We start from the raw sequence: 14720 nt of genomic DNA on the forward strand, positions 1-14720 counted from the left end.
ATATCAGCCATATTCAAAAATCACCACTTTTAAATCAAGTCTAACAATGTATTAAGAGTGATAAAACTTAATATATGCTGGGACTTTAAAAATATCACAGTAATGGCTTTGCATAGATACTGTTATAATTATCATGATTGTGGAGATGAAGATTAGTTGCAAAATTGGGCCAAGGTCACACATAAGGAGATGACTAAATGTGGATTTTACTTTGTTTTATTTTATTTTTTCTGGTTCACATCCAACAGAGCTCAGAGTTTATTCCTGCCTCTGCATTCAAGGATCACTCCTGGTGGGCTCCGAGTATCATATGGAAAGCAGGTGATCAAACCCTGGTAGGCCGAGTACAAGGCAGAAGTTGCCATCTATAGTATATATCACTGACCCTATATGTGGATTTTATACTAATAATATGTCTCCAAAGTATCTAATATTACCATTGGTTAATATTGTTTTATCATATGTAAAATACTCTGAAATATAACAGCATTATATTGCACGTTGGTAAGTCTCTAGATGTCAAAGGCAAATAAACAGAAGCTGACACAGCTTACTCTTCAGAGGGCTGGCTGACATCACACTGCACTCACATGGGATGCAATGGACGATGTGCATTTTTGCATCTGGCCAACTCCAGACAATTTTGAGGTGTAGGATAGATCTACAGCCTGGACTTGTGCCAAACGAATTGGGGACATGTATGGCAGGAGGAGAGGTGGCAGATGGTAGTCTTCCTCTGCACTTGTGCTGACATATTCAATATTCCACAAAATTTGAAAGAATGTAACTATGTTTGGAAATACGAAATCAACAAGTAAACTAAATACATGAGAAAGGGAGGAAGAAACTTGCCTAAATCTGGCAATATTTCATTTCCTGAAACTTCTTGCTAAAAATTATGGGACAAAAAAATGGCGACTGCCACCACCTTTGAACTGCTAATACGACTATTTGACAAAGCTTTATGTTGCATACATCAAACTCAGTAAGGTTTTTTTTTTCTTTTTTAATCTCAGCTCAATACCTGAAAACAAGGGATTTTTGGCTCTACTTCATATTTTCAAAGACACAAGTCACACAAGAAGGCGATTTCTACATGTTAAAGCCTTGCTTCTCAAAGTGTAGCAAAGACCTGATGTTGTTTACCTTAACAGTTTGTGGCAATTGTGGACTGGGATCCACTTCTAGCTGCTAACGGAGAATTTACATTTTATCACTAGTCCCTGGTGATTCCCATGCTTATTACAGTTAAAGAAGCAGAGCTGTAGAGTATGTCGGTCATGACCTTCACTGAAACCTTAGCACATTAAGCACTTCCTCTGATTGTGGAAGTGCACAATCAGATCCAGACTCAGATCAGCCTCTCTCTTTCTCATGATTTCCAAAGCTCCTGGCCACTTTAGAAGTCACTCTGACAAACACTGAAACAAGTCCCCTGCCCATCTTCCACTAAGCAAACTAATCACTGGATTAAGTAACTTACCCAGTATGGCCTCTTAAAAGTCACTTTCCAGTTTCTCTTTTCCCAGCCCATTCTGCAGAGGCAATAATAAAATTGCCTGGCTATAATAAAAACTTTAAAAAATTATTTTTCTGCTGACTGGTCAAGTGGCTCAGTGGTAGAGCATTTGACTTACTGTGATGCTTGGTTTAAATTCCCACACCACCACAAAAAAAAGGAAGAAAATTAAAATTTAAAACCTCAGTTCAATCCTTCAAACTCCATAACCCCCCCCCCCCCACCAGAAACCTTCGGAATCAGTCCAAGCACACAGAGGCAGGAATTAGCCCCAAGAACTCTCAGGTGTGGTTGAAACCCCGCCCCCTGAAAATAGGGCTGGAAATATAGTACAGTAAGTAGGGTGCTTGCCTTGCATGCAGCCAACCAAGATTCTGTCCCCGGAACCAAATATTTTCCTCCAAGTACCTCCTTGAGTGCAGAACCAGTAGCAATGCTTGAATAAGCTTGGTAAAGCTTCCCCAACATAACCTCCCTAGAAAACCCAAATGTACACATTTCCTCAAATTCCATTTTTTTATTTAATGATCTGAAATGCATCATTTTATGTTTTTCTCAAAAATGCATCACGATAGATAGATGTATGCCTTCTTTGATTTACATTATTTATCTCAAACATATTTCATTGTTTTACATAAGAAGCATTTTGGTGTGAAAATAAATGAATATATGGGAAAATGTATCTAATAAGTCTCTATGAATACAATTAACAGGCATTTTGCTGTTGTAATTGATGCTATTTAAAACAATTCCTGTATAAACACAGAAAAAAAAACACTTACAAACATGTTCCTATTTGTATAAATTATTCTGTACCATTCATACTCAGGAAATGGACGAGCTGAGGGGAAGGTATGTGCCCTTTAAGTGTGATAGATATTCATAGGTTAGTCTCTGAAGGTACTGCACCATTTTATACTTCAACAACACATAACATATGTCTTCCAGGGCCAGAGGAAATGAAAAAGGGCTAAGGAACACACCTTACTTTTGACCAACCTAGGTTTTATTCCTGGTTTCACATTTTCCTGAGTAGCATCATAGGAACTGGGAGTGGTTTGAGTAATTCCCAGTATCACAAAATCCAGCAACACTTCATCCCCAGTCCAGTTGACTGTGTTGTGCCAGAAGGGGCTTTGAGGCCTCCTGAGCAGACTTTGGAAAGCCAAAAACAAAATCAAACAGAACAAAACCAAACAAGTATAGACTTCCCATATCTTTGCCTTCTGTAGTAATTTCTACTGAACATTCTCCTATGCTAACTGGGAAGAGGAATGCAGCCTAAGTCTTGACTTCACCTAGGAATTTCCTATAGGCCTTTACTAGGGAAGCTCAAGGATTAATTGGAAAGAGAGGAAAGTGCATGCAAAGAATTACAGACCTGGAGTATAGTCAAGCTGGCTCTTGAGCAAGGCTAAAGTTGGCATAACTTGGTCAAAAGGCAAAATAGCAAGCTACAAAAGTAAAGACAGAATCAAATTCACAGGAATCCAAGAGAAAATGCTATTTAGATGTGAAAGCCAGATATTTTTCTTTTTCTTTGGACTAATCAAAGGAAATATCTATTTCCTGTCAGTACCTGAAGACATCATATTCATGTCCCTAGAATTTTGCTTTTACAGTTAAAACCTACTATTGACTAGTGAATGAAGGTATGGGAGTGTTGGCAAACTGTCAGAAGTACGTTTACTTACTCCTTTATGGAGACCAAAACTTCTTTCTGATCAACCTATTATGCTTATAGAGTTTACTCTAAAGCATTTATTATAAAAATCATATTTAAGGCCTAAATACTCAATATATCACCACTTTTATTTATCCTAATATCAGTCTATTCTGTAGGAATAATATAATGTTTTTATATGTAAATACATAATATTCTTTAGGAAATTTTATATGGGTGATTGGTACCTGTTGTATTTTCCATACATCCGAAAATGAGACAGTCACAAGACAACATTGACAACTGTTGTAGATATTTCATTTCACTCCTATACTACTTGGACATGGGCTGGACATAGCACAGTGGGTAGGGCGTTTGCCTTGCATGCAGCTCTCTGGGTTCGATTCCTCCGTTCCTCTCAGAGAATCCTGCAAACTACTGAGAGTATCCTGCCGCAGCAGAGACTGGCAAGCTACCCGTGGTATATTCGATATGCTAAAAACAGTAATAAATCTCACAATGGAAACGTTACTGGTGCCCACTCAAGCAAATGGATGAACAATGGGAATACAGTGCTACAGTGCAGTGCTACTACTTGGACATAGAAATGACTATAATATAACTTTATCAGACAACTATAATTCTGTTTTAGAAGAGGAAAATTAACATTTCATGAAACTTATCCCTCACAAATTATTAAAAAATAGTTAAACAATTTTCATATTAGAAAAAAAATAACCAAATATACATCTTCAAAAAAATATTGAAAATATAAGAGTTGCTTATTTTTCTTTATCAATGAGTACTTTAAATGGTTATTTTAAGTCTGATAATCTTGTTTAAGATCAATATTTGAATAATCATCTATAAGTGAAAATTGTTTTTCAAAATAAATTAGGCTAATATACTTTTTTCTTTCTTTTTGGGTCATACCCGGCAATGCACAGGGGTTACTCCTAGCTTTGCACTCAGGAATCACTCCTGACAGTGCTCAGGGGACTATATGGGATGCTGGGAATCGAACCCGGGTAGGCCGAGTTCAAGGCAAATGCCCTACCCACTGTGCTATTGCTCCAGCCTCTAGGCTAATATACTTTAAACTTCCTTTCCTCAACAGCTTTTTATTATATAAAAAAGAAAATTTTTTACATTTCTTAGACTTTTCAGATCTCTCAATGGATAATTTATCCAGATAATGTAATGTTTTAAGAACAGGATATGACATTTTTAGGGAAAAAAATGAACTTACAACTGGCTAGTTATCTTAGAATATTGCATTTTTAAAAGATTGAATGAGTCTCAGCATTCAACCATGCTCAATTAGCCTATTAAATGACAATTTGTATACACTGGTTCTTCGGAGCATCATCTTTGAATCCTGAATCTTTTGAGTCCGACATTTTGATATTGACATAAATGTTTTAGTTGCTCAAAAGATACCAGAACTCTTTGAGACAGTCTGATATATTTGAGAGTGTGTGCTGCCAAATATTATTATAAACTACTGTTTCCTGAACATTTTTAGCATCTGAACAGCACTATAACACAGTTGACGTACATGATCTTTTTAAAATTTGTACAAGGAGATAATATAGTTCTCATATGGTAGTTGAAATAACATATTTTTCAAAGAGATTGAATAATTGTCTATAGCAAAGAACTAATTCCCTCCTCCCCCCACTAAGGGAGCCGCTCACGGTGATGCTCAGGACTTACTCCTACCTCAATACTCAGGATCACTGTTGGAGGGGCTCAAAGAACCATATGAGGATCGATCGGGATGGGATTCATTTCAATCACATGCAAGACAACACCCTACAAGCTGTACTATCTCTCCAGCATCTCCCCCACCTCCACTGCTGCCCTCAAGCTAACCAGTAGTGAGGAAAGGAATTGTTTTAACCATAACTGTGTATTCCTTACTTTTGTGGTTTAGAATGTAAGTTGAGAATGGCCACCTTGAACAGAGTTCTCTAATAATAAGATGAATCATGTTTTTTTTTTAAGAAATTAATGCATAGTACTTCTGTATAAAATTCACACGTACATGGAAGGGATGTATATTGTTCTCTGGCTCTCCAGGATGGCTTTCTCTTGCCACCCGAGTTTGGTGCCCTTGAGCCGGTGTGTATGGACTTGATCAGGATGGTTGTTGGCGATGGGCAGGCGAAAGAAGAATGAGGACCAAGCTGGTTGCTGATTAGTTGCCATTAATTCAATCTCTCATGTCTCCCATCTCACACACTCTTCCTTCCTAGCCTCTCATTCCTAGATCCCAAATTCCCGGATTCTGACTCTGACTCCTCTCTCGGATGACTCCCTGACTCTCTTTTTCTGCCTCTCTTTATTCCCGTTCTTTGCTTCTTCTTCCCTGGATCTTGATTCTGACTCTACCCCCTGATTCTCACTCGCCCCCTCTGATCTTACAGTCTTAGTTTATATAGCAATTATAGCAATCACATAGGGTGGTGATACAAAGGTGGGGTTGAAAACTAACAAATTAACAAAGAGAGAAAAGGGCTCTATTTACCTCCAGGAAATAAACTCAAGAATAAAATTTCACCTAAGGAGATTACTCCAGATTACTAGGAGGTCCGTTTAAGGGTGAGATCCCATCCAGGGTGTGTCAATTTCTTCTTTCCTCGGCTAGTAATCCACTTAAATAGTTATACTAAATTTACTTCTAATATTTCTAGCAATGTCCTTCTGTATGAGCAAGTAAGAGATATATCAAATTTAAAGTTTGGTTCTTCGTGAGGGCATCCCACTATATATTCCAGACCACAGTCCTCAGGCCAGGTTAGTCTTCCTATACCCAGGAAGGTACTAATCTCGTCATTACTTTTAGATCATGAAAGCATTTGTCCATGACCATGCTCTCAACTTATAGTTGCGTATTGTGGCATTTTAGCCTGGCATATTTCGATGCCAAGGTAGCTCAAAACTTGCCCTGGGTTCATTCACTCCCGAATAGGGACCCGGCTTTTGGGGTGCTAGAAACTAAGGGCAACTGAATCAAGAAAGAAGATGCCCAAGAGTAAATATTATTGGAGTCAATCAACTCCCAAGTTACAAAAGCATAATATTAACTGTTTTCCTGTGTCCATATAGAAAGGACATTGCTTTAAGGTATACTATGCAAAAGACATAACTTATAATACAAGTTCAGTGTTCTTAGAAGGATCTGATCTTACAAGCTAACAGAATCTGATTAGGGAAAAGATAATTAACTGGTTGGGGAGGAGAGCACAGAGAAGAGTTTACAGATAAACAAAGAAATGGGAGTGACTCAGGAGCACTGTGATAGGTGTAACCTAATAAACCTAAGTTCCCTGTGGCAAGGCTGAAAGGACAAATCCAATGTTATCCTACATACTTGTTCATTTGAAATTCATTGTATTTAATGTGTTTAAATCAGCAACTGTTATTGAATACATTTTCCGTGAGTGAATATTTTAGAGCAAAATTAAAGATATTTCAAGTTCCTCTGGAATATTTTCTTTAAGATCAAATAAAGTTAGAAGTTACTATGTGGTCCTTGGATTGGAAAGCTAATTTTTAAGAGACAAACTTAGATTTGATGATAAAAATAATTTTTTCGATATTTAAGTCTGAGAAAATCTCTATAAAATATTCTCAAGTTAAATAAAATAGCACAAATGATTGAGTATTGCAAATATATCACTACAGCCATCAATGAGTCTACCTCTTCCTTTAGATTTTAGTTTTCCTTTTAGAACTCCTCTGCAAGTTGCAATTTAAACCACTGGATGAATACTATTACCTGCAGTCAAAAAATAAAGGAACTAGATAGGGATGACAAATTTTAAACATTTGCTCAATGAAAACAGCTTATACCAAACACTTCCAGGTACCAGTTGTGGTAGAAAATTAAGTGATCTATTGCTTTGTCTCATGATGACTTAAAAATGCCGGGGCTGATGTAGAAACTCAAGTTTAGGTTAAATTGAATTCAGTATCATATCTTAATTTTGGAATATTTGAAGACACATAATACATGTGAATGACATAAATGGGAATGACTATGTCTAGTAAATAGTGAGTTGAAATCATTCCAGAAACACTGACCTAAATAAAGATAATGAAGCATTATTATGTAAATAAATATATGAGGCGGAGATTATCTTGCCCGCATGCCTGGCTGTCATCCCTCAGAGGGGATGGGCTCCAGCTTCCCTCCCCACCCCGAGCAGAGCTCCCGGTGGCCAAAGACCTCCGGAGCCTAGCCACAGCCAAGCTCAAGACCCCTCTCCACACGTTCAAACATTCGGACTAGCCTCACGCATGAAGGAACCGGAATAGAAACCCAGCTGTGTGGGACCTGGAGCTGAGACCTCCAAGGCTGCTGGGATCGGGACTGGGCCTGCACTGCCCAGATTTCCCATCTCCCAGTAGCTAGGCAGTCACACCCAGGGACTGCCCCCAGCGCCATTTAATCCTGCCAATGGCCAGCATCCAGAGTCTTAAAAGCCAGCTCCTGGAAGCGATATCTCAGAGCCTACTACTCCCTCTGGGAGAGCCTGGCAAACTACAGGGAGTTTCCTGCCCACATGGGAGAGCCTGGCAAGCTCCCCTTGGTGTATTCATATACCCAAACCAGTAACAGGTTGGGTCTCATTTCCCCGACCCTGAAAGAGCCTCCAGTATGGCATCATTGGGAGGATGATTAGAGAGAGGCTTCTAAAATCTCAGGGCTTGGATGAATGGAGACGTTACTGAGACTGCTCGAGAAATTCGATGATCAATGGGATGATGATGATGATGATGATGAAATATATGAAAAATCAGGGAAATGTATTAATTATAACAACTAAAACATAAATTTGTTGACATATTAACCCTTGCAATATCTGAGCAACTATAGATCCTGAAGATTCTTAAAATTGGTCCTTGTCAACAAAGCACTTAGAAATCATATTCAATGTGTTCAAACTATTGATTGTAGAATAGTTGATAGAGCAGTAGATTTGACATTTGAATATCTTAAGCTTTTCTTATCTGTAAAATGAAGAGAATGAAGGGACCTATCTCATAGGGCTGTTGTGGGCATCAGAAAGTCTCATGTTTATGAAATTACTTGACAGTACAGATATAATCATTCAAATACACAGTCTCTTCCTCTCCAAGGCAGAGAACATTCCTATATATATTTTTTACCTTTCATTAGCTAAAATTAGTTTATCTGAAGAATTTTATAGTGTTCCAACACCATCCCCCCTCAACAACCTACCAAAAGAATCCAAAATAATACTCTGATTTTGGGGGCTGGAGCAATAGCACAGTGGGTAGGGCATTTGCCTTGCATGCGGCCGACCCGGGTTCGAATCCCAGCATCCCATATGGTTCCCTGAGCACCGCCAGGAGTAATTCCTGAGTGCAGAGCCAGGAGTAACCCCTGTGCATCGACAGGTGTGACCCAAAAAGCAAAAAAAAAAACAAAAAAAAACCAAAAAAACCTCTGATTTAGCAAAAGCAGTGATGATATGATATACACACAACCTGTATAATGGAGTTCCCTTAGACTGCAGAGATAGTACCGAGGGTAAGGCAATGCCCCTCCAAGGTTCTATGCGCACCAGCACATATGGTCCCCTGAGTCTTGCCAGGAATGATCCCTGAACACAGAGCCAGGAGTAAGTCCTGAGTATGATGGGTGTGGCCCTAAAATATAAAAGAAAAAAATAAAATAAAGGAGTTCTTTTGTAAGTATCTTGGTAGTGCCAATCACAGTCTTGGGGCATCTGCCTTAATTATAGCTGTTAGATTTGCTTTCTGATATTTTCCGTAAAGTTCTCTTAGATTTTGGCTAGTAAAAAAAAGTACTAAGGTAAGTATTTTATAAAAAGCTAAATGTCATAATTCAGACTATCACAAAGGTGATATTGTACAAGTTATTTTTATTTTAGTTAATTAAAATATAGATAACTAGTACATTGCTTATTCCTACTCTTTTTCTTCTTCCTCTCTCTTTTTCTCTCTCCTCCCTCTGTCTCTTTCTCTCCTTCCTCCCTCTCTCCCTCCCTCTCACTCTCCTTCCCTCCCTCCTTTCCTCTCCCTCTCTTCCTCTCCCTTCCTTCCTTCCTCCCTCCTTCCATCCCTCCCTTTCTTCCTTCCTTTCTTCCTTCCTTCCTTCCTTCCTTCCTTCCTTCCTTCCTTCCTTCCTTCCTTCCTTCCTTCCTTCCTTCCTTCCTTCCTGTGCTTGGATAAACATGGAACTTAATTTACAGTATGATGTTCTAAAAAGTAGTTCTAATTTTCTAACTTTTAGGGAATTTGCTAACATTTGATAATAAAAATAATTTTTAATTTATAATAAAAATAAAATGTGTGTTTGCATGTGCTTATATGTATGTGTGCACCCACAAGGACGTACATGCACATTTTTTAGGCTTATCATTTTCCATCATGACTGACAGCTCCATAAAATATCAGGACTGAATTGCAGAACGACTGAGGTAAAATTTCACAGGCAGATAAAATTTTAAACATTGGGGTTTTAGTATGTACCATGCGTAATTTTAAGATAAAACAGTTATCATTCAGTGTCATGTTAAAGACTGGAAAATAAGCTCACTATCCATTTCAGTTCAATGACTTTGTCATTTATAATTATAGAATTTCAGCTGTCTTCTGTGAAGGGAGATGCTCCTAAACTGAATTCCTTTATTGTCTGAACATCTTTATGGGTTTGAACTTTCACATCTTAAATAGAATAGGGGTGGAAAGCTGGACTACTTTGCATACTTGGAGGCTCAGAGTATACAACAGAAAGGAGTGAGAAGCAGAGAATAGAAAGGGAAGAGAAAGAACAAGGGGGAGAAACTAAATTTTTGTTTTTCTAATTTTTTATTAAAGATCTGTGATTTAGTTACTGATAGCTGAGTTTTAGGTGTATAAAATTTCAACATCAATCCCACCACCAACGTCAACGTCCCTCTGGCAGTGTTTCCATATTCCCTCTTAGTCCCAACCCCTGGCCCATACCTGTCTATCAACTTGTCAAGCACACTGCAAAGTTTCAGTGGTTGCAGCTTAGATCTCTTGTTGTCAGTGTTGTTGAGTCTTCGTTTTGGATCTATGGCTATACCACTTACCCATATCACCAGTATAACTGAAGCCCTAATGCCTGTCCACCCGTTATTTCTCATTCTCCTCTGTACCCGCTCCTCCCTGCCTTGATATCTTTCCTTCTCTTTCTCTCTAAATACTAGGGTTTGAATTCTTAATGGAATCAGTTATACCAAAACGTTCTAGAATAAATACATCCCTGGTAGAAATTGGAGACAGGTGGAATTTGGGTCACTATTTTAGAGTGATGAAGTAGTATACATGGAACCAGAATGCTAGGGCACAGCAGATGATATAAAACGTTTAGTCGGGGCTGGCGTGATAGCACAGCGGGTAGGGCATTTGCCTTGCACGCAGCTGACCTGGGTTCGATACCCAGCATCCCAGATGGTTCCCTGAGCACCGCCAGGAGTAATTCCTGAGTGCAAAACCAGGAATAACCCCTGTGCATCAGTGGGTGTGACCCAAAAAGCAAAAACAAACAAACAAAAAACACACACACAAAAAAACGTTTAGTTCTGAAAAGTTGCAGAAGAGTCTCGAACTTCCACAGATTGGAAATGTAAACATTTTTGAGGAAATTCTTCTTCCACAATATTCAAAAGGCAGGGTTGCTGGCAAAGAATTCCCTGTTTATACATGGGTTGCACCAGTGAGACATAAAGTAATTTATTTGTATTTTTAAATCTGCCAGTTTCTACGTGGAGAGACAAAGCATTTTGTATTATCTTACATACTTTTTATAGGTAGACCTAACCTAGACCAGAGGTTCTCAAATATACAAAGGCAATAAGAAAGGTGTGAAGGGATGAAGGGATCAATATTTTCCCTCAGGGGACACATGCTAATGTCTGGAAATATTTTTGATTGTTGCAACTGAAGGTTGCTCCTGGCACTGTCTAAATAGAGGTGGGGGAGGGTGCTGCTAAACAATTACGATTTACAAGACAAATTCCTCAGTAAAGCATATTCTGATCCAAATGTCAATAAGTGCTGAGCTGAAAAACCCTGACTTAGGCCAAACTCTCGTTTTACAGATGAGAAATGGACTATCAGAGAGGTTCAGTGATGCTTGCCAAGTCACACAGTGAGAGCAGAAGAGACAGGCCCTTTAGTATTTTCCCCATCACACTAAGTAACTTCTGACGGCTAAAAATGTAACTGTTGGATAATAGGTATTATTTTCCTCATAGACAAACTTTAGGTTGCAGATGTACTAAATAACTGCATGAATCTTGAAAACAGAGTTGTACTTACACTGGAAAATCTGGGCCACCAGGAAAATAGAGTTAAATTATGTAACGCATATTTGCTTGTATGTTGTAAAAGCAATTTTCATATGTAGCCCAACAAAATGGTTCAGAGATGTCATTGTGTTCCATATTTATCAATACGGCTAGTTAAAAGACATACTGCCAAAACAGAGAGGGGGGGGAGAGAGAGAGCCCACTCTAGCCCGAGATTCTGACTCATTTGGTTCAGAGTCATGCCTGAGAATCTGCATTTCTAACAAATTCCTGGTTGGTACACCCCGAGAATCAATCTCCTAGCATTTGGTAGCATTTGGCTAGTAATCAGTGAAAGTTCACCTAAGTGTTTAAAAATTCAATCTCACCAAACAACACAATCTCACTTTAGTGTGGATTAATTAATGCCAACTCATCCTTAGAGGAATAAAACCTACAGATGGCAGAACTCAAACTAGCCTTAAACCTCATTTAATTCAAATACCTTACTGAAGAAACAAAAACATTGATATAACTTTTGAATATCACCAGCAGAAAATGAACCCCCTTTATCTGTCACCAGTGAAACAGTACTTTAAATAAAAATAATTTTAGACAATTTGAGCACCGACATTATGAAAAAATATAATATCACCAATTCTAATTATAATTTAGTGTTGGCATGCTATTTTCTTAACATTTTTTTTACAGTAAATATTCTAAACGTCCAAACTAAGTAAAACCTCGTTTGATGGGGATCTTATACCAAGCTAAGTACATGGGAGAAAATGCCTTATTGACTCAGTAATACAAACTTAGGCCCAGAGGGGCCATAACTGTCTTTGCAAATTATTTGCAAAGCATGAACATTTTTAATCAATTAAATATAGCATAAAACTATAAGCAGTATATTTACATTATAAACAATAAATGTGCTACTGTTAATTGTGATTAACAGAGTGAAACGTATTTCAAAAGAAATTAATTCAGTAGCACTCAATTTTACTTATTTAATTTCAGAAATTCAAGAAGTTTCAGACACTTTAAAGCTATCAGTTAAGCAAGTGTGTGCCCTAATTAACCTACCTCAGTCAGTCCTCATTTAGAGACACTCCATGACTAAACATTCAACTTTCATGAAGACAGTTTATGTAGCTCTTTATTTTCCTAACTCATGACATCTTGTCCAAAGGAATGAAATTCACTTTCCAAAAACACACTGGAGCCAGACCCTCTCGTATGGGCTGCATCTGTCTTAAACTTTTTAAATATCCACCTATCTTTTAAATTAGGTGCCATCTGTTATATCATTATCTCTGGTTAAACCTTATTAAAATTCCTTGCCAATATCACAGTGCTGCTGCAATCTCACCATGGTTTTTCTGCAGCATTCAGCAAGAACCTATTTTAACTAATTCCCATACCAAGATACAGTGTGAGAGCTTAAGACAGAATCCATGCTATATTTTTTCAACTTTTATCCACAGAGTGAATAACCGTGCATGTCAAACCTAAGATCCTACCTCCAAGTTCCCTAAACACAGCACAGTTTGAACCAATGCAGTTAACCTAACATTGTTCTTTGCTAATATCAAATGCAGCTCTTACTGCAGTATTCACCTTGGAACTAAGTAGGTAGCATTTATTATTTGTTGAAGTCACAAACTGTGAGGTTGTTAGGTCTCCATTCTCATCACAATCACAACAGAAGACAAATGCAGGAAAGCAAATAGCTCATTTACAAGGGAAGCAAATTTGTTATCCGACAAGGGCAAACGTAACAGTCAAGAACTGCAGTAAATCTCTTAGCTCTAACAATGCTTTCCGTATAGCACCTCTGAGTAAAAGGATGGTATTCAGACTTTAAACATTCTAATCAACATTCATTCCTGGAAGGTTAGAGATGATGCTTGATAAGCAAATCCTAATTTATGATTTAGTTGCTCCTTAGGACTTTTAAACCTAGGATTTTTAGGTTTAACATGCTTATTCAAGCTTGCTGACAAAATTTGAATCTCTTAGTAATTTCTCCCTGTACCTCTCAGCGTGGCTGACAGGCATCAGCCAAGTCTATAGCACATAAACTACTGAATCATGCAAAAATATTTACCCCCAAAAGATGTAGAAAAAGCTCAGCTTCTTCCAGCTTCCATAGCCCCTGAAGTGTTAATCTGAAGGAACAGTTCCATGAGTTTTCCCAGGCCAGCAGTGTGTCTCCTACACTTGACCTAGACAGTCTTACATAACGAAGCATCGGGGCTGGGGAGCTCGCTGAATGTCATCACCAGCAAGAGTAAGAAGTATTGGCAGCAGCAGGCAGGCGGGAAGGCTGGGAGTTTGCTTGGAAATCATAAAGTCTTTCTTGTCTTACCTTTTGAAATTTTTTGGAAGGAGAATTAAGAATAGCTTGGAAACTACTCTTGTTCTTCTTTTTTTGGGGGGGAAGAATGACCAGAAGCATAAAAGTAAAATCTTCCAGCAAACGCAAGATACTGCTTTTGGTGTTTGCTGTAAATGAGACAGAATAAATTTCTGTTTATAAAGTACTGTGCCATGACACCTAAAATGAAGGCAATGCTAAAGCAAAGTCATCACTCAAAGACTGCCATGAGAGCTTTGTCTACCTTTAACTCATTGTGGTAAGTACAGGGGAATACATGTATGTATAACAAGAGTATAGCTGAAATTATAGGTTGTTCTGCAGGATGATAGCAAAAGGATTAGTAGAGAGATTCATGTTTCTTAAACATCCTGTTACAAGCAGTTTTAATCTTGTATGTCAAATTCAGAATAAACCAGGTTAAACTAGTTGTGCTTAGTGTATTTCAGTTTATATATTTTCATGAAAGTACTCAAGGAAAGTGTTTTGTGGTGGCTTACAGACAAGTACCAGAATGTTAATCAGTTACTTCTATTGTCTATGATAAAATGTAAGATCTAAATTTTAGCGTTCAGATTTTGAATATAACAAATCTGTTTTTAGACTCTGAAAGCAAATTCTCACAATGGGGCAATAGAATCATGCATTTGCAATAAGCTTTGTAAAACTTACTTCAACATGTCTGGGGGATACTTTTAAAGAGCGTATTAAAAACAATGTGTTCATTATCTAATTTGCATTCCATTATCTCAAATGTGTGCAATACAAGTCATGCCCTTAAAAGCTAGAATAATAATCAGTCCTATATTCTGATCCTGCGCAGAGTGATACAGTATTATTAAT

General features: G+C 37.9%; 1 protein-coding gene and 1 long non-coding RNA gene across 5 annotated transcripts in view; one reads left to right on the top strand and one right to left on the bottom strand.

Moving 5' to 3' along the window:
- SCN1A (sodium voltage-gated channel alpha subunit 1) overlaps positions 1-13735 on the bottom strand; it is a 167890-nt gene extending 154155 nt beyond the window's left edge. The window contains exon 1 of the mRNA XM_055119682.1: positions 13608-13735. The gene's annotated coding sequence lies outside the window, so the exon portion shown is untranslated. The remainder of the gene's footprint in view (positions 1-13607) is intronic.
- Positions 13736-13769: 34 nt separating this feature from the next.
- The window catches only part of LOC129399652 (uncharacterized), a 149171-nt gene continuing 148220 nt past the window's right edge, over positions 13770-14720 (top strand). For all 4 annotated transcript variants that reach the window (XR_008627219.1, XR_008627218.1, XR_008627220.1 and 1 more), the window contains exon 1: positions 13770-14136. This is a non-coding gene — a long non-coding RNA (uncharacterized LOC129399652). The remainder of the gene's footprint in view (positions 14137-14720) is intronic.

This window comes from Sorex araneus, chromosome X (assembly GCF_027595985.1).
Source record: "Sorex araneus isolate mSorAra2 chromosome X, mSorAra2.pri, whole genome shotgun sequence".
In the NCBI taxonomy this organism is placed as follows: Eukaryota; Metazoa; Chordata; class Mammalia; order Eulipotyphla; family Soricidae; genus Sorex; species Sorex araneus.